We start from the raw sequence: 23,684 nt of genomic DNA on the forward strand, positions 1-23,684 counted from the left end.
CAGTGCATTAAAACTTTTTTCCTGTATCTGTGTTGAGATATATATATATATATATATATATATATATATATATATATATATGTCAACATTTTAATACATTGCAGTACAGGCCTGTTTCGTGCATCTCGCACTCTGTTGATTCCGCTCCTCATTAGCTGAGCACTTATAACACCACTGATGGTTTCTGAAAAAAAACCCACTATATATATAAAATACAATACACACACACACACACACACATATATATATACTGACTGCTGTGCAGTGGCTATGGTCTCTTCATTTTTTCTTAAGTAATATGTCCCTACTGGGTACTAACTTAATACTCATCATCCATTTATTTGGGTATTTTTCCAATAACTATATTTTTGCTGTCTTGTTTCAAAGTAGTCGTCCTTCATATGGACAAGGAAATTGTTTGGTACTCTTTATGCAGTTTTGGGGGTCCTTCCTTCATGACTGTATTTCGTCACCATCTTGCGTTGTGGTTAATATCTGCTAATTACATGACTGCGAGGCAGGGTTATCCCTTCATCTAACAGCCCTGACAAACCTGGTAAACCTTGACAAAGCCTGTGCAGTAGATCTCAGCGGGCTAGCTTAACAGCTCAGTGATAGCGCAGCACTTTTCCACAGCCCCGTTATTGGGCTGAACGGGGCTAAGCAACATAATTTGCACCACCGCTTCTCCTTAGAGAAGAGGAGCACAGGTGTCTTCTAAATCCTGCTGCTTATGGGGGCCAATAGTTTTGCTCGGCTGTCGTATTAAAGGCAAAGGCAGAAGATAAACAATGCTCAGCGTGCCTCTCGCCTCTTGCGAAATGTATTTCAAAATGCCATTAGAAAGAGGCTTGTAACATTATTATAATGTGCTAACTGTCTCTGGGGCTAATCTTAACCCGTCTCCAGCAGCGGCTTGACAGTTTGCACACCGTTACAGCAGAGCTGACCACAGGCAGCCGCGGCCTGGGCATGCCCGGGCCTCTCTGGGAGTAAGACCACTTTATTCCCTGTTTGCTCACAGAAAGTGGACTGTTTATTTTCACTGGCACCTCATGTGCCAGCCCCCCCGCCCCCACCACCACCACCCTCATCTGCACCCCCCACCTGTGGCTTGGACCGGGTGCATGTGTTCATTGCTATGTTGACACATGGCAACAACTGGGGCTAATCTTGATGTTAAATGGCTGACAGTTGTGTGGCAGCAGGCAGCTCTCGGAGGCCCAGTGGAGTTGTGACACTGGCGCTTGCTGCCCTTCTCCTGCAGCTCTTCTCCTGCAGCTCTTCTCCTGCAGCTCTTCTCCTGCAGCTCTTCTCCTGCAGCTCTTCTCCTGCAGCAAGCCGGCACACAGCACCACAGCCGCTCAAAAAGCTTCCTTCAGTCCAGAGGAGTAAAGTAATTAGTCATCATAGAACACATAGTAAATATATTTTTCTTTCTTATTTCTGATAGTACTGACCAAATCCCTTTTTTCTTTTTTCAGTGGCTATGTCTGCATGATGGGCCCGGCGTGTCTGCTTTGCTGGACCTGTAATATCTCAGCACACAGACCAGTCTGACTAGATGAGACCAGTTAGAGATCTGTGATTTAAAACATTAAAAAAAAAAATCACAACAACAACTGGGATATTTTAGTGACACAGTTCTGAGCTATAACAATAGAAAAGGATTTTACTGACCGACAGGCAGATGTAGCGGGGCTGCGTTTAAACAGACTTACTGTGCCTTCCTTTTCCACCCCAGGGTTCAAACAAAGCAATAAATAAAACGCCCCCTCAGTGATCCTGCTCTGCATATATTTACCACTGAGACATGTCTGTGAATGTTCTCATTCATCCAGGTCATGGTTATCCAAAGGACTTGAATCAAGTGCAACTGGACTTGGTATACATGATATATACCAAGTCCAGTTGCACTTGATTCAACTCCTTTAGATACCACTGAGACTGGTTCATGGTACGGGCTGGACTAAGTGGGGGAGACAGTATGTGTTAATCCTGATACGGCGTTTGGGGTTGATTTTCACAATGCTGCATAGTTGTTTGTATGGCGGTGATAAGATGTGAAGTTGCCAATTGCAATTTCACAGTGTAAGAAGGCTAACCTGTCATTTTTCACATCCTCCCTGGTGAACTTGATGTGGTTGTCCACAGAGTTAATGTGGCCGGTGAAATGTGGTACCTCCTGAGATTTAATTTTAACCCAGGTGTCATCCACAAATCTGAACCAATGGCGAGGTGGTGTCCCTGGATAGGACACCGGAGCCCTCTTTTCCACTTCCTTAAGCATGCATCAAGACGTTGTCTGCAGAGTGACGTACCAAAATGAAAACAACCACAAGGGGGCATTAGTGATGGGCTGAAAAAGCTCTTCTCGTTGACTGCCATTCAAATTCATCACACTAAATGAGCTCCTTTTGCATGCGAGTTGTATGTCCTAAAATTCATTTGTAATGGTTAGATTTGTGTGAGGGTTTGGATTCCAATAGACCTGTTCACATACTGGAAGTCATTTCTGTCTAAGGTTCACTTGTGGACCATGATGGTTCTTGTTACGTGATGTGCCAGTAGAGCCCCGGTGACATGGAGTATGCCATGAGCTATGCTGTGAAAGAAACTGTAAGTGATAAACTGCTTTTGTGATTCCTATTAATCCATGACCCATGGGCAGCACGGTGGCCCAGTGGTTAGCACTGTTGGTTCACAGCAAGATGGTCCTGGGCTCGAACCTCAGGCCGTCCCCGGTCCTTTCTGTGTGGAGTTTGCATGTTGTCTGCGTGGGTTCCCTCCTACCAACAAAGATGTTCAGGTTTAATGCCCCTGACCAGGCCGACGACAAGGAGCTGCTGCTGGTGTGTGCAGACAGGATGGGTTCAATGCACAGGATGAAGTTATTTTTATGTACCGCGACAATAACGCATCTTCTTCTAAACATTGGCAGGACACTGTCTGAAACGTCCTTAACTGAAACTTGTGGCCGGACAGCTGGCCAAGCATTTTCCTACACAAACCTTGTTTCAAATTCCATCAAGTGTGCGCACACCGTAGCCAGCGTGCACCCAGACTAGACACGTGGTGAAACAAGACGACACCGAGTCTCCTGTGTGTTCTGGCTGGTAAATGGGACATTGATAAAGATGAGCAGGATTAGCTTGACAGCCAGCTAGATCCCCCCCAAATGGTACTGTTCTGTCAGTAAGGACATCAAGACAGCCGATACCCTTAGTAAATATTTAGCAGTGAGTTTTACCTTCGTGCCAAGCAAGAATGTCCAAAAAAGTGTGACGTTCCTCAAGGGGTGGAAATCTAATTTTGGAGTCAGACTACTTGTTTGCTAGAATATTCTAGCATTTGCAGTGAAAATTAAACTAAAAAAAAGCGGATGAGTTGACTAAACTGTTTTGTCAGTCGTGGAACATGAACCATGTGGCTGAGCTCAGTTCATGAGACAATCAGTCCAGCCTCGCAGGGTCCACCCTTCCCTCCCCTGGATTACTAAGTACACCACTGGCAGCCCCTAAAGGTCTTGGTGTAAACACAATCTAAAATTATAGGAGTTGTTCATTACAAGCTAATGAAGTGCAGTGCCCCTGAGGAAATTTAGGGCACAGGCTGCGAACTCCATAACCAAAATAGATGTAGTCTTTGTTTAACTACAAAAACCAGAAAACATGCCAGACATAACGTTTCAAAATATGACATGGATGGCAAGGTGGGAGCGGTATCTAAATTCAGTTGTGACTGTCGCTGTGCATGTCTGCTTTGACTGACTGACTGTGTGTGTGTGTGTGTGTGTATTTGTGTGTGAGTGTGTGCGTGTGTCTGTGTGTCTGTGTGTTTATTTAATACATTCATGCATGTGACTGTAAATGCACTCAACATTTTATTAATATTTGTGGTTGCTGTTGAAAGAAATGCCATGACATCACTGCTCAAGTATTAGTTGTTTCACTTGCATTGATTAAACTAGCAAGAATGAGCTTGAGACGACACACACATGATCACATATCGATGCAAAACACTGATGTAAGCTACAGCCTAGACCAGCTGAGACGCTGAGATATATAAACTAGACCAGCTGAGACACTGAGATATATAAACTAGACCTGATGAGACAGTGAGATATATAAACTAGACCGCCTGAGACAGTGAGATATATAAACTAGACCTGCTGAGACAGTGAGATATATAAACTAGACCTGCTGAGACGCTGAGATATATAAACTAGACCAGCTGAGACAGTGAGATATATAAACTAGACCTGATGAGACAGTGAGATATATAAACTAGACCGCCTGAGACAGTGAGATATATAAACTAGACCTGCTGAGACAGTGAGATATATAAACTAGACCTGCTGAGACAGTGAGATATATAAACTAGACCAGCTGAGACGGTGAGATATATAAACTAGACCTGATGAGACAGTGAGATATATAAACTAGACCTGTTGAGACAGTGAGATATATAAACTAGACCTGTTGAGACAGTGAGATATATAAATTAGACCTACTGAGACAGTGAGATATATAATCTAGACTGGCTGAGACAGTTATAAATATAAACTAGACCTCTTGAGACAGTGAGATATATAATCTAGACTGGCTGAGACAGTTAGAAATATAAACGAGACCTGTTGAGACAGTGAGATATATAAACTAGACCTGTTGAGACAGTGAGATATATAAACGAGACCTGTTGAGACAGTGAGATATATAAACTAGACCTACTGAGACAGTGAGATATATAATCTAGACTGGCTGAGACAGTTATAAATATAAACTAGACCTCTTGAGACAGTGAGATATATAATCTAGACTGGCTGAGACAGTTAGAAATATAAACAAGACCTGTTGAGACAGTGAGATATATAAACTAGACCAGCTGAGACAGTGAGATATGTAAACTAGACCAGCTGAGACAGTGAGATATGTAAACTAGACCTGCTAAGACAGTGATATATATAAACTAGATCAGCTGAGACAGTGAGATATATAAACTAGACCGGCTGAGACAGTGATATATATAAACTAGACCGGCTGAGACAGTGAGATATATAAACTAGACCAGGGGAGACAGTGAGATATATAAACTAGACCTGATGAGACAGTGATATATATAAACTAGACCTGATGATACAGTGAGATATATAAACTAGACCTGATGATACAGTGAGATATATAAAGTAGATCGGCTGAGACAGTGAGATATATAAACTAGACCCGATGAGACAGTGAGATATATAAACTAGACCCGATGAGACAGTGAGATATATAAACTAGACCTGATGAGACAGTGATATATATAAACTAGACCTGATGAGACAGTGAGATATATAAACTAGACCTGATGAGACAGTGAGATATATAAACTAGACCTGATGAGACAGTGAGATATGTAAACTAGACCTGCTGAGACAGTGATATATATAAACTAGATCAGCTGAGACAGTGAGATATATAAACTAGACCGGCTGAGACAGTGATATATATAAACTAGACCGGCTGAGACAGTGAGATATATAAACTAGACCAGGTGAGACAGTGAGATATATAAACTAGACCTGATGAGACAGTGAGATATATAAACTAGACCTGATGATACAGTGAGATATATAAAGTAGATCGGCTGAGACAGTGAGATATATAAACTAGACCCGATGAGACAGTGAGATATATAAACTAGACCGCCTGAGACAGTCAGATATATAAGCTAGACCTGCTGAGACAGTGAGATATATAAACTAGATCGGCTGAGACAGTGAGATATATAAACTAGACCGCCTGAGACAGTGAGATATATAAACTAGACCTGCTGAGACAGTGAGATATATAAACTAGACCTGATGAGACAGTGAGATATATAAACTAGACCTGTTGAGACAGTGAGATATATAAACTAGACCTGATGAGACAGTGAGATATATAAACTAGACCTGATGATACAGTGAGATATATAAAGTAGATCGGCTGAGACAGTGAGATATATAAACTAGACCCGATGAGACAGTGAGATATATAAACTAGACCGCCTGAGACAGTCAGATATATAAGCTAGACCTGCTGAGACAGTGAGATATATAAACTAGATCGGCTGAGACAGTGAGATATATAGACTAGACCTGCTGAGACAGTGAGATATATAAACTAGACCTGATGAGACAGTGAGATATATAAACTAGACCTGATGAGACAGTGAGATATATAAACTAGACCTGTTGAGACAGTGAGATATATAAACTAGATCAGCTGAGACAGTGAGATATATAAACTAGACCGCCTGAGACAGTCAGATATATAAACTAGACCAGCTGAGACAGTGAGATATATAAACTAGACCGGCTGAGACAGTGAGATATATAAACTAGACCAGCTGAGACAGTGAGATATGTAAACTAGACCAGCTGAGACAGTGATATATATAAACTAGATCAGCTGAGACAGTGAGATATATAAACTAGACCAGGGGAGACAGTGAGATATATAAACTAGACCAGCTGAGACAGTGAGATATATAAACTAGACCTGCTGAGACAGTGAGATATATAAACTAGACTGGCTGAGACAGTTAGAAATATAAACTAGACCTGTTGAGACAGTGAGATATATAATCTAGACTGGCTTAGACAATTAGAAATATAAACTAGACTTGTTGAGACAGTGAGATATACTATAATCTAGACTGACTGAGACAGTGAGATATGTAAACTAGACCTGCCGAGACAGTGAGATATATAAACTAGACTAGCTGAGACAGTGAGATATATAAACTAGACCTGTTGAGACGGTGAGATATATTAACTAGACCAGTTGAGACAGTGAGATATATAAACTAGACCTGCTGAGACAGTGAGATATATTAACTAGACCAGCTGAGACAGTGAGATATATAAACTAGACCTGTTGAGACGGTGAGATAGTATATAAACTAGACCTGCTGAGGCAGTGATATGTATAAACTGGACCAGCTGAGACAGTCAGATATATAAACTAGTCCTGCTGAGGCAGTGATATGTATAAACTAGACCAGCTCAGACAGTGATATACATAATCTAGACTGGCTGAGACAGTGAGATATATAAAGTAGTCCTGCTGAGACAGTGAATTATGCTGCTGACTGAAATAGAAGGGGACATATTTTCTTTCCATACGAATTCCCAACAATAAACCCACAACTTCCAATTTTCAAAAATTTGCACAGGCTTAGTGATACACAAAACTGTCATCCACTGGTGTACTTAAATAGTTAGATTGACACAAAGTAACACTAAAGATAGCTTCTATGTATACTCACAGTAATCGATTACATTTAGTACAGAGCCAGACATGAACTGGAAGATGAGTTTATTAGAATTACACAAAAATTTGTCTTCTTTTGTTTCATCTTCTATCAATATTCTCAACTCACAAATCCCCCCCCCCACTTCTATTTCTACTGCCTTCCCTTTTGCATATATCAGAATCAGAATCAGAATCAAGGTTATTGGCCATGTAGATTTGCACATTCATGGAATTTGACTCCGGTTTCATGGCACTCTCGGTGTACTTAACGTAGAATAACAACACTACAGCACAACAATCTTCAGATATATACACAAGGATTGACTTATACAGGTGCAATAAGAGGTGATAAAGTGAAATGGTGCAGAGAATGTATCAGAGATGCTGAAATAGATGTTAGCAGATCACTTACATACATGTCTGAGGTATCGACATGACAGTTAAGCGTTCATCTGGCTTTAAATTTTACATTTTTTTCTTCTCAAATTCCCTGAAACATTACAGTACAAAACATATTTTTCATATGGTAGTCTACAGGTACACAAACACAAACAGAAAACAAAAATGGAAAATGAAAGCAAACAACAGCACAGTGTGATAGATCATGGCTTCTCCCCCTCCCCACAACACACAACACTCCATCTGACATACATTTAGGCTTCTATTACATATTATTATCTAATGACCCCCACCATTCATAAATCTGAGGAACTAACCCCCGTTTCAGTGAAATTAGACACGGAATCCTTCAGTTGGGCTAATGTTAGCTTGTACGAGGCTGTAACCATCATGAGGTCCATCCAGTGTTTATAACAAGGTGTGCTGCTTGTATTTCTCCAGTTCCTTGGTATAATCCTGGCTGCATTAAGGAACCTGCAAGAGCTAACCCAAGCTGTGCCTTCGTAAGTCCAGTTGGTAGAGCAGATTTGTCTCCAAGAAGGCAAACATGTGACAAGCTTGGCAAGGGTTGATCCAACCACTCCTCAATTGCCCCAACCACTCGGGTCCAGAATGGGGAAACCAGAGGACAGCCCCACATGAGGTGTAGAAAAGTACCCATAGAACTGTTACATTTCCAGCACTCATTGCTTTGAATTAGACCAAAATTTTTAAGTCTGACTTAAGTCAGAATATCTATGAATTATTTTATGATGTATAACTTTGCTCTTACTATCCCTTACTGGCCAACCCATGTTATGAACAATATTTTCCCAGACTTCTTGTTCAAGCTCAATGTCCAGGTCCCTTTGCCATGTCTAAGCGTTCATTTGAATGACAGCCTGCAGAAAGAAACTGTTTTTATATCTGGTTGTTTTGAGGTACGGTGCTCTGTAGTGCCTACCAGAGGAGAGGAGTTGGATCAGGTTGTGACCAGGGTGTGATGGGTCTGCAGTGATGTTCCCTGCCTGTATCCTGACTCTGGAGGTGTATAAGTCCTAAATTGAAGGCAGGTTGGCACCGATGATTTTCTCTGCAGACCTAACTGTCTGTCGTAGTCTGTCCTTGTCCTGTTTGGTGGCCGAGCCAAACCAGATGGCCCTGCACTCTTGCAAGTAATAAGAGGTGCCCCTTTAACCCTTTGTTAGTGTGAAATTTATAATATTGTCATTGTAAGTATGTACTGGTTTTACTGTGTACTGTGACTGTCACTTGAATGTTTCTAATTCTCACTGCAACAAATTTCCCACTCAGACAAGACACTGATTGAATAATCATCAGCAATTAGCATACACAGTATAAAAGCAAAGAAGCAGTCTGGCAGTACTTTTTGGTACTTTCATACTGTGGGAAATGCTGCATTGTAAGTACGACAGTGTTGTTCCTTTGTATTTTCTTCCAGAACTGTAACAAATGGGTACATATAACGCTAACTTTATAACGGAGCGTGCTACCAGGTGGTATTGGGAATCATTTACTGCTTTATTTGCTTTTTATAATACGTGTTTCCCTCATATCTATGGGAAAACCATTGATGCCATTTCCACTTTACCTCCCTATAGAACTGAATTGGTGGAGCTCTTTGTTGTGGCTTGCAGGTTTATTTAATTTCCCTGGGAAAAAAAACCCCAACAAACAATGAACTTGTTATAGCTTTACAGCTTCTGTCTGTATGTTGTCTCAGTATTTAAAAAAGCAGTGCAGCTGAGCACAGGTTGACCCTTCCGGACATTTTCCATTAATGACAAATATACGTCACTTCAAAAGATCAGAAATCAAACAGATACACCAAGAGTGAGTCACAGTTTTTTTAAATTCATATTGTCTTTAAATATTTAAAATCAATTCCACCCTCAGTCTTGAGTCTTATCGTTCAGTTTTGTCGGCCATCATTGCATGATTATCCATCACGCACCCAGTTTGTCAAAACACATTGGCTACGGATGTGGAGAATGTACTGAATGTGTGTTGCTGCCCAGGTTGAACAGTAGGAAAATAGAGCCGTCGTAGCAGCAGATAAAACTTCCTCTGTTAGACCTTCTCCAACAGCTGAGGCCCGCGAAGTCTGACACACGCATGCTCACACAAACGGCATCTACATGGTAACAGCTTAAAAATACAGTGCAGCTCATTTCAACCCCTCTCAAAAATGGCCACACAAACATCGAACACGTTCACTGTGCGCACACACACGCACGCACACGTGTGCACATGCACAAACACAATCTTACCTTGATATTCCCTCTAGTTGTCTTTCTCACATCCTTTTCATGGGAAGGACAAGATGAGACCAGATAAAAGTTATTGGTCTCCCTAGGGAAACTGAATTACATAATGCTAGTAATATAATAATAATAATAATAAATTAAACTTATACGATACTGAAGGATGTGTAAGGGGAAACTGACCAGATAAAAGTTATTGATCGCCCTAGGGAAACTGAATTACATAATGCTACTAATATAATAATAATAATAAATTAAACTTATACGATACTGAAGGATGTGTAAGGGGAAACTGACCAGATAAAAGTTATTGATTGCCCTAGGGAAACTGAATTACATAATGCTACTAATATAATAATAATAATAATAATAATAAATTAAACTTATATGATACTGAAGGATGTGTAAGGGGAAAGTGACCAGGTAAAAGTTATTGGTCTCCCTAGGGAAACTGAATTACATAATGCTACTAATATAATAATAATAATAATAATAAATTAAACTTATATGATACTGAAGGATGTGTAAGGGGAAAGTGACCAGGTAAAAGTTATTGGTCTCCCTAGGGAAACTGAATTACATAATGCTAGTAATATAATAATAATAATAATAATAAATTAAACTTATATGATACTGAAGGATGTGTAAGGGGAAACTGACCAGGTAAAAGTTATTGATCTCCCTAGGGAAACTGAATTACATATTGCTACTAATATAATAATAATAATAATAATAATACAAAATTAAACTTATATGATACTGAAGGATGTGTAAGGAGAAACTGACCAGATAAAAGTTATTGATCGCCCTAGGGAAACTGAATAACATAATGCTACTAATATGATACTGAAGGATGTGTAAGGGGAAACTGACCAGATAAAAGTTATTGATCGCCCTAGGGAAACTGACCAGATAAAAGTTATTGATCGCCCTAGGGAAACTGAATAACATAATGCTACTAATATGATACTGAAGGATGTGTAAGGGGAAACTGACCAGATAAAAGTTATTGATCGCCCTAGGGAAACTGAATAACATAATGCTACTAATATGATACTGAAGGATGTGTAAGGGGAAATTGACCAGATAAAAGCTATTGATCTCCCTAGGGAAACTGAATAACACAATGCTACTAATATAATAATAATAATAATAATAATAATAAATTAAACTTATATGATACTGAAGGATGTGTAAGGGGAAACTGACCAGATAAAAGTTATTGATCTCCCTAGGGAAACTGAATTACATAATGCTACTAATATAATAATAATAATAATAATAATAAATTAAACTTATATGATACTGAAGGATGTGTAAGGGGAAACTGACCAGATAAAAGTTATTGATCGCCCTAGGGAAACTGAATAACATAATGCTACTAATATGATACTGAAGGATGTGTAAGGGGAAACTGACCAGATAAAAGTTATTGATCGCCCTAGGGAAACTGAATAACATAATGCTACTAATATGATACTGAAGGATGTGTAAGGGGAAATTGACCAGATAAAAGCTATTGATCTCCCGAGGGAAACTGAATTACATAATGCTACTAATATAATAATAATAATAATAATAATAATAATAATAAATTAAACTTATATGATACTGAAGGATGTGTAAGGGGAAACTGACCAGATAAAAGTTATTGATCTCCCTAGGGAAACTGAATTACATAATGCTACTAATATAATAATAAGAATAATAAATTAAACTTATATGATACTGAAGGATGTGTAAGGGGAAACTGACCAGATAAAATTTATTGATTGCCCTAGGGAAACTGAATAACATTATGCAACTAATATGATACTGAAGGATGTGTAAGGGGAAATTGTGCTACTGCACATGTAATGAATTTTAGCAAACTGATTTTGATCTCATCTTTGTTGTGTTTTACATGTTGTTTTGTGACTTGTTATGAACCTACTTTATTGGCCTGGCCTACTTGAACTAAGGGTAAAGATTTTAGTCTTAAATGTGCTAGCTGGTGAAATGCGATTTCAAAGCTAAATGAATAAAATGCCTCGCATGTGTTCCAGCAAGTGAATATAGCCTTCTGTTTTAATTGACTTGAGGAAGGAAGTTATGACTGTGACTAGAGTCTCTATTTATGGCTGTGATTCAGTGCCTGAGCGCCACAGTTGTACTATCTCATGTCCCTCACGACTTATTTTTGTCTGATAGATACATTTCATCATGAGCTCATATTAATCAGGTCCCATCATCTTAGCAGACGGCTGCCAGAGCTGGCAGGTTTGGGATGGATATGTGTATGTGTTGTTGGCTGACTGGGCAAGGGTCAGGGGTCGTACTTGCCTTTTTTTTTTAATTTCCCAAGTAATGTTTGATGATCTCTAATAGAACAACAAAAAAAGGCCAGTTTTTGTAGAGCACCTATTTACTAAGACTTTGGGTATATTAGGCAGCACAGCTTCATGTTCATCAAAGTGTCTTCCTTGTTTTGCCCAAATAATGATTGTTTTTGTATTTACCAGACTTGTTTAAAACCACTGATGGGACTGACATCACAAGGGTATTAAATGCGTGGGGTATATCCTTATTTCCAAGATAGAACTTCTGTCAGTTGTTCCTTCAGTTTGTAGATTTTGCCAATAAATATGGCATGAGGTAAACAGTTTTACATTGAAACACAACAGTCTGGAGTTGTGTTAAGAGTAGAAGGTCATTCTTGTCAACAAATAGCTGAGAAACTCGAGATTTCTTTGTGGCAAAGTATGGCCACAGCCAGGGTTGTCCAGCACAGAGACATGGAGAGTGATGTCCAACAGCCTGTTTACTGAAATGCTAAGCTGAAAATACCAGATGAAACCGTGAAAACACTCGGACGGCTGCACCTGGAAGAGCTTCCACATCTCTGTGGTTCTGCCCTCACCAGGTCTCTGCTGTGTCTTTGTTTGGGTGTGGGCTCTATTTAATCTTCCCCCAACTAATTAAGCTGACTCAGGACAGCTGGTTCACACCCCACTCCACCACACTCTGTAAAGGGGGTTCACTACTGCCTTCAGTGAAAACACTGTACCGGCTCCAACGAGGACGCAAAGAGAAGTGGAAGTCCAAAGTACCTCACTCCTCGAGAGGGCAAACACCAACTGTCAGCCCTTCCATTTACCATATCCTCCCCTGACAGCAGAGCTCAATGCTACATGCCAAGTGTTTCCCTGATGACAGTAGGAAATCCCATTTAAAGAAGTCTTTAGTATCTTAGCTATTTGTTGTTGAGAATGACCTTCACTTCTTAACACAGCTACAAGCTGTGTTTCAGTAGAGAGCTGTTTAGATCCTTTTTCTTTGCAAAAACAGCAAAACTGAAGGAACAGCTGACTAAATACTACCTTGGGAATATATAAATATCCATCCATTATCCAAACCGCTTATCCTGCTCTCAGGGTCGCGGGGATGTTGGAGCCTATCCCAGCAGTCATTGGACGGCAGGTGGGGAGACACCCTGGACAAGCCGCCAGGCCATCACAAGGCCGACACACACACACACACACACACACACACACACACACACACACACACACACACACACACATTCACACCTAGAGACAATTTAGTATGGCCGATTCACCTGACCTACATGTCTTTGGACTGTGGGAGGAAACCAGAGCGTACCCGGAGGAAACCCACACAGACACAAGGAGAACATGCAAACTCCACACAGAGAACGACCCGGGACGACCCCCAAGGTTAGACTACCCTGGGGCTCAAACCCAGGACATTATGTATATATAATATATACACAGGGGCATAACAACCAAAAATAATTGTTTTCATATGCAAATTGCCATGAGCATTAAATAGTTTCAATGGCCATGTGTACTAGCCACAGAGAATTTGGCACTGTAAGATGGCGATCGGTGTATATTTATATGGTGGTACGACAGAAATTGAATGACAGTAGAATGGACATTCCAGTTCAAATCAACATAGCAGGATGGTTAGAGCCACGGCGGCCATTTGAACTGCTACCATTGTAAAGAACTGTGATCGTTGCAGTGGGCTAACTTCCATATAAACTTCCGTATAAACTGACTTGCAGCATGTCGCAGGCTTTTTTTTTTAATCTTAAATTGTGGACTCACTGAAGTATCATTTTGCAGTAACGACAATAGGAGCAGTGGAGTAGCACAAACATTTGCAGCCCCTCAGACATGTGTTGGCACCATAACAGGTAACAACAATTGCCATTTTCTTTTGAACTACTCAAATGACCATGACAAATAGTTCAATGTTCGATCTACTCATTCAATTTATATGGTGGTACAGTATTTTCAACTGAGTCACAAAATTAAACAGTGGCATCTAGTGGGCTTAGTTGAGTTTATTCGACCAACAAAATTACATTGTATAAGTTGCTCTGGAATATAAGTCGCAGGACCAGCCAAACGAGTAAAAACACAGCGACTTATAGTCCAGGAAATACGGTATGTTAATTTGTGGTGATAATCTCCTGTGAGCACACCCTAAACCTCTATTTTGGAGAAGCCGGGCCCTGTAAGGAACTACTGACGGGAAGGGAGAAGAGAAGCCAAAAAAGGGCAGATAGATGGCTTGATGGATGGACAGACCAAAACACACAGAGACATTTACTTAAATTATCCGTGGGGATGAATTGCGGATTGCATGGACGACTCATGAAGATCATCTCCTTCCTCTTGTGCCAGCCAACCTGCAGCAACAACATTCCGCGTTTATAGGCTTAGCTGTTAGTGCTTTACATAAACCAAAACAGCAATGGCTTTAGTGATGATGAGATAAAGGCTGAGTGGGCCTCTATGATTAGTAGGATTTTGCTATCTATAGAGCCCTGTTGGCGTAGAAGCTGGCCTTAAATTCTCGACCTTGTAAGATATTGGACTACTAAGAGAAAAGGGCAGTGTGTGGAGAAAGTGTATGGCTGTGTGTGTGTCTGTGGTGATAATAACCAACATATTATTATTCATAATCACCAGATAAATGATCCATGTAGGAAATTTGGCCCATTCATCTTGATGTTAGAAGAGCAGGGAGACAGTTCCTAAATCTCCTCACTTGTCGTTTTTGTGTGATCCACTTATGGTGGTGAAATATGCCACAAAGCATCTAATAATCTACAGAACCAAACATCTAATGTTATTAAAAGTGTGACCACACATATTTCAAAACATAGGTCTTCAAAACTGTCAACTAATAATACAAGGTTTTTAATTCCAATAAATAATTTATTCAGTGGTGGCTCTTAAGTTCTCCCTACTACTGATCAACAAGACGCTTAAATTTGGATTCATAAATATCCGATCATTGTCTACCAAAGCCTTACTAATAAATGATCTGACTCTTGAACATAGTATTGATATGATTGGGTTATATGAAACATGGCTGAAACCAAATGTTTTCCTACCCTTAAATGAAGCTTCCCCACCTGACAATACTTATGCTCATGTAGCTCGGGCAAATAAACAAGGTGGGAGTTTTACCTTAATATTTAAATCTATTTTCAATTTAACTTCTAAACTTGAATCTAAATTCCAATCTTCTGAGCCTCTTATTCTAAGTCCATCTCCCTCAGCCACGAATACACTCTTCTCAGTTCAGATTGTGATACTCTATCAATCTCCTGGCCCTTACTCACTATTTCTTGAAGAATTTGGAGAATTTGTCTCAGGTCTTGTTCTCATTCTCAATCTCATTCTAATAAGATTCTAATTCTTGGTAATTTAAATATTCATCTGAATAAGGCTGCTGAGTGCTGATCCTCTAAGTAAAGCCTCTCTGGCGCTTTTTGATACTTTCGGGTTCGCTCAGTTTGTTCAGAATCAGAATCAGAATCAGAAATACTTTATTCATCCCTGAGGGGAAATTGGGTCCTATTACAGACACTTTCGCTCTAGTAAAGAAAAATTAACAAGATACAGGATAACAAGAAAATAGAAATAAATAGAAATAAGAAAATTAGAAATAAAAGATCAAATAAATAGAAGTAAGAATAAAATATGTAAACATATGTGCACCATGCTCCAGCATATAACACCCTATCTAGACTGTATTACTGCAGCATGAAACAAACAGCACAAACACCTGACAGGGTAAAAATAAGTCGATGGGCCAGTCTAATGACTATTGACTCAGTGTCTGACACTCTGACACTCTGAGGGAGGAGTTGTAAAGTTTGATGGCCACAGGCAGGAATTACCTCCTGTGGCGCTCTGTAATGCATTTCAGCAGAATGAGTCTATCACTAAAAGTACTCCTGTGCCTGACCAGCACGTCATGGAGTGGGTGGGAGACATTGTCCATGATGGCACATAATTTCAACAGCATCCTCCTCTCAGAAACTGCCGCCAGAGAGTCCAGCTCCACCCCCACAATATCACCAGCTTTGTGGATCACTTTACTGAGCCTGTTTGCATCTGCTGCCCTCAACCTGCTGCCCCAAAACACAACAGCAAACAGGAGATCACTGGCCACCACAGACTCATACCCCATACTAAGCATTTTCTGGCAGACGTTGAAGGACCCCAGCCTCCTAAAAAAGTAGAGACGGCTCTGTCTCTGTTCTTAGCCTAGTCCAGTTTATTGTCTATATACACCCCCAGGTATTTGTAATATTCCAGTGTCCACACTGACCCCCTGGATAGAAACAGATACAAAACAGTTCAGGAGTTGACTCATTGCAGCGGTAACACCCTTTATTTGGTTTAATATAAAGGGATAGCTGTTTCTGATATGACTGTCTTGCTAACCACATTTGCTGTGTCAGATCGTTTTCTCATTAAATTGTAGGCATTATTGGCTTCTCCTGTTAATGTCAACACAGATGTAATTGCCACTCGCCACATTGGTCAAATCCACTGCAGTTACATTTGGCCAGCAGCTGCCTGAAGTCTTGGCTCCTTTCACTATAGAGACTGACTCTGTTGTGGCCCTCCCTAGTCTCTTTGAATCAGTTGCACCTCTCACTACCAAGAGCTAGGTGACTAAAGAGGCCTACACCCTGGTTTAACAATGAGACACGTGCTCTTAAGCAGGCTGGCAGGGGACTGGTACACAAAAGGCGAAAATCAAAATTGGATGTTTAATTGGATGCTTTATCTGCTGTGAAAGCAGCGTATCTCTCACTTGATCAATATATCAATAAGCATAATCCCAGATTTCTCTTTTACACTGAAGCAAAGTTTACTAAAAAGCAGCCGTCTATTAGCTGCTCACCACTCACAGCCCATGAGTTTCTAGACTTTTTCTGCAATAAGGTTGATGAGATCATAAACAAAATTAGCTCTTCAACTCCAGCTACTTCTGGAGATCCTGTCTTACCAAATACATATCTATACAATGGGTCACTGAGTGCCTGTTATTACAACTTTTTAAGACTATCTCTATTGATACTTTAACTATGCTCATGTCAGCTTCTAATTTTCCATTCCGTAGTACTTGAGAGAGTTGTATATCAACAACTTTCAACCCATATATAAGAAATCTATCTATATGAACCTTTTCAATCAGCTTTCGGGGCCTGCCACTCCACTGAAACTGCTCTCATCAGAGTGGTGAACGATTGTCTACTAGCTACAAGAAGAAAGAAAACCACTTTATTTTGTCATTTTATTCTTACAACGAATTTTTTCTCTGCATTTAACCCATCCAAATGTATAGGAGCAATGGGTAGCTGCAGCGCCTGGGAACCAACTCAAGTTCCTCTTTCCATTGCCTTGGTCAGGGGCACAGGCAGAGGTATTAACATTAACATGCATGTCTTTTTGATGGCGGGAGAAAACCGCAGCACCCGGAGGAAATCCGCTTAGACACTGGGAGAATGTACAAACTCCACACAGAAAGGACCTGGGATGGCCTGGGGTTTGAACCCAGCACCTTCTTGCTGTGAGGCAACAGGGATAACCATTGAGCCACTGTGAACAACCGTGCTTCTACTACTGGACCTCAATACAGACTTTGACACCATTGATCACTGAATACTATTAGACAGAATAAATGGTAATTTTGGTGTCTCTGGCTTTGCTCTCTCTCTTGCTTACATCCTACTTATTTGGAAGAACACATTGTGTCAGGTATAATATTACATCGAAATTCGCTGACATTAAATATGGCATACCCCAGGGCTCGGTTCATGGTGCTCTACTTTTCTCTCTTTATATTTCACCTCTTGGCCAAATTATACGCAATCAAGGAATACATTTTCACTCAGAGGTATGTGCGTAAGGTGTTCTGGTACCAAGTTACTTATGAACTGGCTTCGAACATGGTGTTTGTTCTGGCCAATCCACGACTCGAAAACAGAAGTCCAATAACTAGGCACTGCTCAGGTTCTGATCAAGGAGGCCGTTCCTCCCAATCACGCCCCTCCACGCCCCTTCACGCCCCTTCACCACCATGGGGTGGTGGCTCCATGTTGCTTTTTCAGGCTGGGCCCGACCGGGCCCCATGGGCCAAGGCCCGGCCACCAGACGCTCGCCAGCAAGCTCCCTTCCCAGGTCTGGCTCCAGGAGGGGGCCCGGGTATCCCTTTTCTGGGTGAGGTGCTGTGGCTCTGCTGTTGTAAATTCATCAGGTCGGTAATAATAAATGTGTGTGACAATTACAAGCTCTGTAATTATTTTACTGCCGGTAAAGTCTACACCGCACATAATAATTATGTAATAATTTCCACCTCTAATGGTTTAATTGTGTGTAATATTTCCACTGTCTAAAAAAACACATTGTGAAAGATGCACTCTCACTGTCTTTGATATTTACACTGTATAATAATCACACAGGGTATAATAATTAATATTATGGCAGCCTGTCCAGGATGTCTCCCGCCTGCCACCCAAGGACTGCTGGGATAGGCTCTAGCATCCCCACAACCCTGACAGCAGGATAAGCGGTTTGGGTTATGGATGGATGGATGGATGATAATTATACAACCTGTGATAATTAAGGCTATGGTCACACATGCGTGAAATTAACATTGGTGAATATTCGCCTCTTGTTCACTTCCATTCTATGCGAGCGAAGGGGCAAAGAAAACATTTGCTTCCGCTGGCAAAAGGAATTTGCGTCTTCGCTTCACGTGGAGTTCAATTTTGGTGAACTTTGACTGGCGAATCCGCAGTCACAATCAATAGCAAAGAAGTGTGTGTGGTTGACCCCACTTGGCTGTAGTTTTCTTAGTGATCCAGGTTGGAGGAGACTTCTGCCCCTTTTCCACTACATGATACCAGCTCAACTCGACTCGACTCGCTTATTCTGTGTCGTTTTCCATTACCGTAACAGTACCCCCTCAGTGTAGATGGATTTTCAGCTGTCCATTTTTTTTTTCAATTTCAAAATGTACTTTTAAGATAACCCCGCTTCGGTATTTAAAAATGCCGGGTGATGTCTCCCCCCCCCATTCTTTATTGAACACATTTTCATATACAACGGTACAAAAACATAGACAATAGAAAACAAAAATAGAAAGGAAACAAAAACAAAACAAAATTACATTTTACAATGCCAGTTTGTGTTATATACAGCATATTAAATTTGCCTAGTAATTTAAATATCTTGATAGCTTTTTTGTTTTTAAGATTACATGAAATGGTGCTATATTGTTTAAATTCATTAATGAGGTTCAGGAAATTTGGCTTGGTTCCTGACCATTATTTTCTTATGAATATGGAATTTTCCAAAAATAATGAGTTGTATGATATACAGCATATTAGTTCCAATCTTATCTTTACTAAAATATAGCATTACATCAAACATATCTATTTCAATATTCAAGTTAAGTCTCTTTTTTAGAAAGTCGGCTACATCAATCCAGAACATTCTTGTATATATACACTGGAAGAATAGATGGGTAATACTCTCTTTTTCTAGTCAACAAAAATCACGCTGACAATCAATATCTAGTTTGAGTCTTTCTAACACAAGCTTTACCGGATAAATTCTATGCAATATCTTGAAAGACTCTTCCTTAAAATTGTTATTGATACAGTATTTATCACAAACTGTCCATGCTTTCTTCCACCATATCATTAAATAATGAGGACCAAAAACATCTAGAAGATGGGATAGTGACACCACTAAGTGTGCTCCTAATATTTTTGTTAGAGCACTTCTCTTTCAATATATTGGTTTCACCAATATTGTGGTAGGATGAGGAAAAATACAGGAGACGAAGGCGAGTTTGAACTTTATTCCTCAGCTCCAAAACCAAACTGAAACAGGAACAACCTTGCACCAGAAAGCCCGGGAACGTAAACCCCGCCCCCAGCTCACAGCCCTGCTGGGTGAGAGGCATAGCCCCTAGTGTCCACCACACAGCCCCCCCCCCCCCCCCCGAACACCCAGAAGGGACTCCTGGAAAGAAAATCAGTTTCTCACTGGAGGCTTAAGCAGCCTGCCATAACGGCTGCACCGTCCCTCAGCCGAAACAGTAGGTGAAACACAGTCCAAAGCCGGCTGAGAAGCAGAATGCTGAACCCGTGAAGCCACTGCCAGGGTCCTGGAAGGAGGGCGACCCCAACGGGGAACCTGGGCCGGAAACACAACTTCGCCTGCCACCCTGTGCGCCGGTTTAAGCCTATCAAGCATGACACGCTCCCCACGCCCACCCATATCCAGCACAAAACCCTTAGGACCCGACTCAAGAACCTGAAATGGGGCATCGTATGGGGGTTGGAGGGGCGAGCGGTGAGCATCATGCCGTACAAAAACAAAACGAGCCGACATGAGCTCCGCAGGCACGAACGACAGCGGAAAACAGTGGTGAACGGGGCCTGGAACCCGAGTGCTGTCGGACAAAAAAGGATAAACGGCCGGACGGGGTCGAGGAGCGGAACTCCCAGGCAAAAATTCCCCAGGGACGCGGAGCGGCTGACCGAGCACCAGCTCAGCGGGTGACGCGTCGAGGTCCTCCTTAGGAGCCGAACGCAACCCGAGCATAACCCAAGGTAAACGCTCCACCCAGTTACCATCCGAGAGCGCAGCGCTGCCTTGAGCGACCGTTGAAGACGTTCACACAACCCGTTAGCCTGCGGGTGGTACGCGGTAGTGCGGTGTACCTGCACACCCAAGGATCGCGCAAGTGCCGACCAGAGCTCCGACAAGAACTGGGGGGCCCTGTCTGAGGTGATATCTGACGGAGTGCCGAAACGGGCGACCCAGGAGGAAAGAAATGCGCGTGCAACGTCCGCGGATGTTGTGGAGGACAGAGGGACAGCCTCTGGCCACCTGGTGGTCCGATCTACCATTGTGAGCAGGTGCGTAAAACCCTGTGAAGAAGGTAGAGGGCCCACCAGGTCCACATGCACGTGGTCGAAACGTCTGGCTGGGGTCGGAAACGGTTCGAGGGGCGACTTAGTGTGCTGGTGGACCTTAGCGCGCTGGCACACCACACATGCAGCCGCCCACCCCTTGACGTCCTTGCGGAGGCCAGGCCAGACGAACTTGGAACCGACCAATTTCACCGACGCCCGAACTCCAGGGTGCGAGACGGAGTGAATCGATTCGAAAACTCGACGGCGCCTGGCCACTGGAACAACGGGGCGGGGACGGCCGGTGGAGACATCGCAGAGGAGGGCAGGACTGCCTTCCTGCATCACAGCATCCCCTAATTTGAGGCTGGTCGGCAGCCAAAGCAAAGAAATCCACACCGAGGTGCACAGGACACACAAGCACACGCGACAGACAATCAGCAACAGGGTTGGACTTCCCGGCCACATGCTGAATGTCCGTTGTGAACTCGGAGATGGCCGCCAGGTGGCGCTGCTGACGAGCAGACCACGGCTCAGTCACCTTGGACATGGCGAAAGTCAGCGGTTTATGATCCACATAAGCCGTGAAGGAGCGACCCTCCAGCAGGAAACGGAAATGACGGGTTGCAAGGTGCAGTGCCAGCAACTCCCGGTCAAAAACGCTGTACTTGCGCTCGCTATCCCGCAGTTTGCGGCTAAAAAATGCGAGTGGCTGCCACGCATTCGCCACACGCTGTTCAACCACAGCCCCCACGGCTATGTCAGATGCATCGGTTGTTAAAGTTATGGACGCCGTGGGTGTGGGATGGGCGAGGTGGGCAGCGTTCGCCAGGGCGCACTTAGCTCTGTCAAAGGCCTGGACGCGTTCGGGAGTCCAGTCGACAGGGTCGTTAGCCTTCTTAAGCCGCAGGGCTTCGTAAAGTGGCTGAAGGAGGTGGGCAGCGCGAGGGAGGAAACGGTTATAGAAATTCACCATTCCCAAGAATTCCTGCAATGCCTTAACAGAGACTGGGCGGAGAAATTCCGCCACCGCCTGCACCTTAGAAGGCAACGGGACCGCGCCTTGCGGCGAAATGCGGTGACCCAAGAAGTCAATCACCGGCAGTCCAAATTGACACTTGGCCGGGTTGACTATCAGGCCGTTTTCGTCCAGACGACGTAAAACCTGTTTCAGGTGCGCCAGGTGCTCTTCAGCTGACCGACTGGCCACTAATATGTCGTCGAGATAAACGAACACGAAAGCAAGGTCACGCAACACCGAGTCCATCAGCCTCTGAAAGGTTTGTGCTGCCCCCTTCAAGCCAAAAGGCATGCGCATGAACTCAAAAAGCCCAAATGGGGTGATCACTGCGGTCTTGGGCACGTCCTCTGCGCACACGGGAACCTGATGATAGCCGCGCGCACCAGGTCCACCTTAGAGAAAATAGTGGTACCTGCCAGGCGTATGGAAAAGTCCTGTGTGTGTGGGATGGGATAGCGGTCATTGTCGGTGATGTTGTTCAGGCGGTGAAAGTCGCCGCAAGGCCGCCACGACCCATCCGCCTTGGGCACCATGTGAAGCGGCGAGGCCCACGGGCTGTTGGAACGCCTCACTATACCCAGGCGCTCCATGATGGCGAACTCCTCCTTAGCTGTAGCCAATTTTACCGCGTCGAGGCGCCGCGCGCGCGCCAAAACTGGCGGTCCCAGAGTGGGAATGAAATGTTCTACCCCGTGTTTAGTAACCGCGGTGGAAAAGGCAGGCGTAGTCACCGATGGAGAATCCACCAGCAAACGTTGAAAAACATCCCCTAATGCTAATGCCCAGCTCCCCCTGTCTCGCACGGAAAAGTGGCGAAAGACACAGCATCAATTAAACGGCGGTTTGCAACATCAACAAACAGACAATATGCCCATTTCACGCCGTGGCCATCTTGGATTTTAAAAAAACCAAGCGGTGGGAACTTAGCCACGCCCCCTTCTTACTTCATTGAAAACACTGCTGGAAGCAACATGTCGTACTGCTGTGTACCATCCTGCAACTCCTATCAAAGAAGGGAAAGAGATAAATCTGTGTGTATATATATATATATATATATTCACTAATCTTTCAATAGTGGATAGCTCTGTTCTGACACATCATCTTGATAACAGGAAATTGTGTGGATTTATATTGCTCCCCACATGTATGACATATCCTCATGTGTCCAGTGAGGTTTGGGTGACTCTACCTGATCATGATTACGACGTAAAGCCCATTTCTGTGGAAGACCAGCTTGAACGCAGTAAAGAAACGCATCGCTTTCCTGGAGGACGAAAATAAAAAGCTGAAAAGTGAGCGTTTTGGTCTAGAACGCTTCCAGTGTGCACCCAATCTGATCAGGTTTTACACTGGTTTTAAAGATTACCACACCCTCAAAGCACTCTTCCTAGCTTTACAGCCTACTGCGGAGTCCATGGTGCAATGGACTCAAATGCAAAGGAACAGCCATAACCTAGAACACATTTCTGTGTCTG

General features: G+C 42.5%; 1 long non-coding RNA gene across 1 annotated transcript in view; it reads right to left on the reverse strand.

The window, feature by feature from the left end:
- Nucleotides 1-1,314: 1,314 nt before the first annotated feature.
- LOC130113347 (uncharacterized) overlaps nt 1,315-23,684 on the reverse strand; it is a 60,050-nt gene continuing 37,680 nt past the window's right edge. Inside the window, exons 2-3 of the long non-coding RNA XR_008810279.1 lie at nt 1,461-1,582; nt 1,315-1,376 (exon numbers count right to left, since the gene is read on the reverse strand). This is a non-coding gene — a long non-coding RNA (uncharacterized LOC130113347). The remainder of the gene's footprint in view (nt 1,377-1,460; nt 1,583-23,684) is intronic.

The sequence above is a fragment of the Lampris incognitus genome, chromosome 5 (genome assembly GCF_029633865.1).
Source record: "Lampris incognitus isolate fLamInc1 chromosome 5, fLamInc1.hap2, whole genome shotgun sequence".
NCBI lineage: Eukaryota > Metazoa > Chordata > Actinopteri > Lampriformes > Lampridae > Lampris > Lampris incognitus.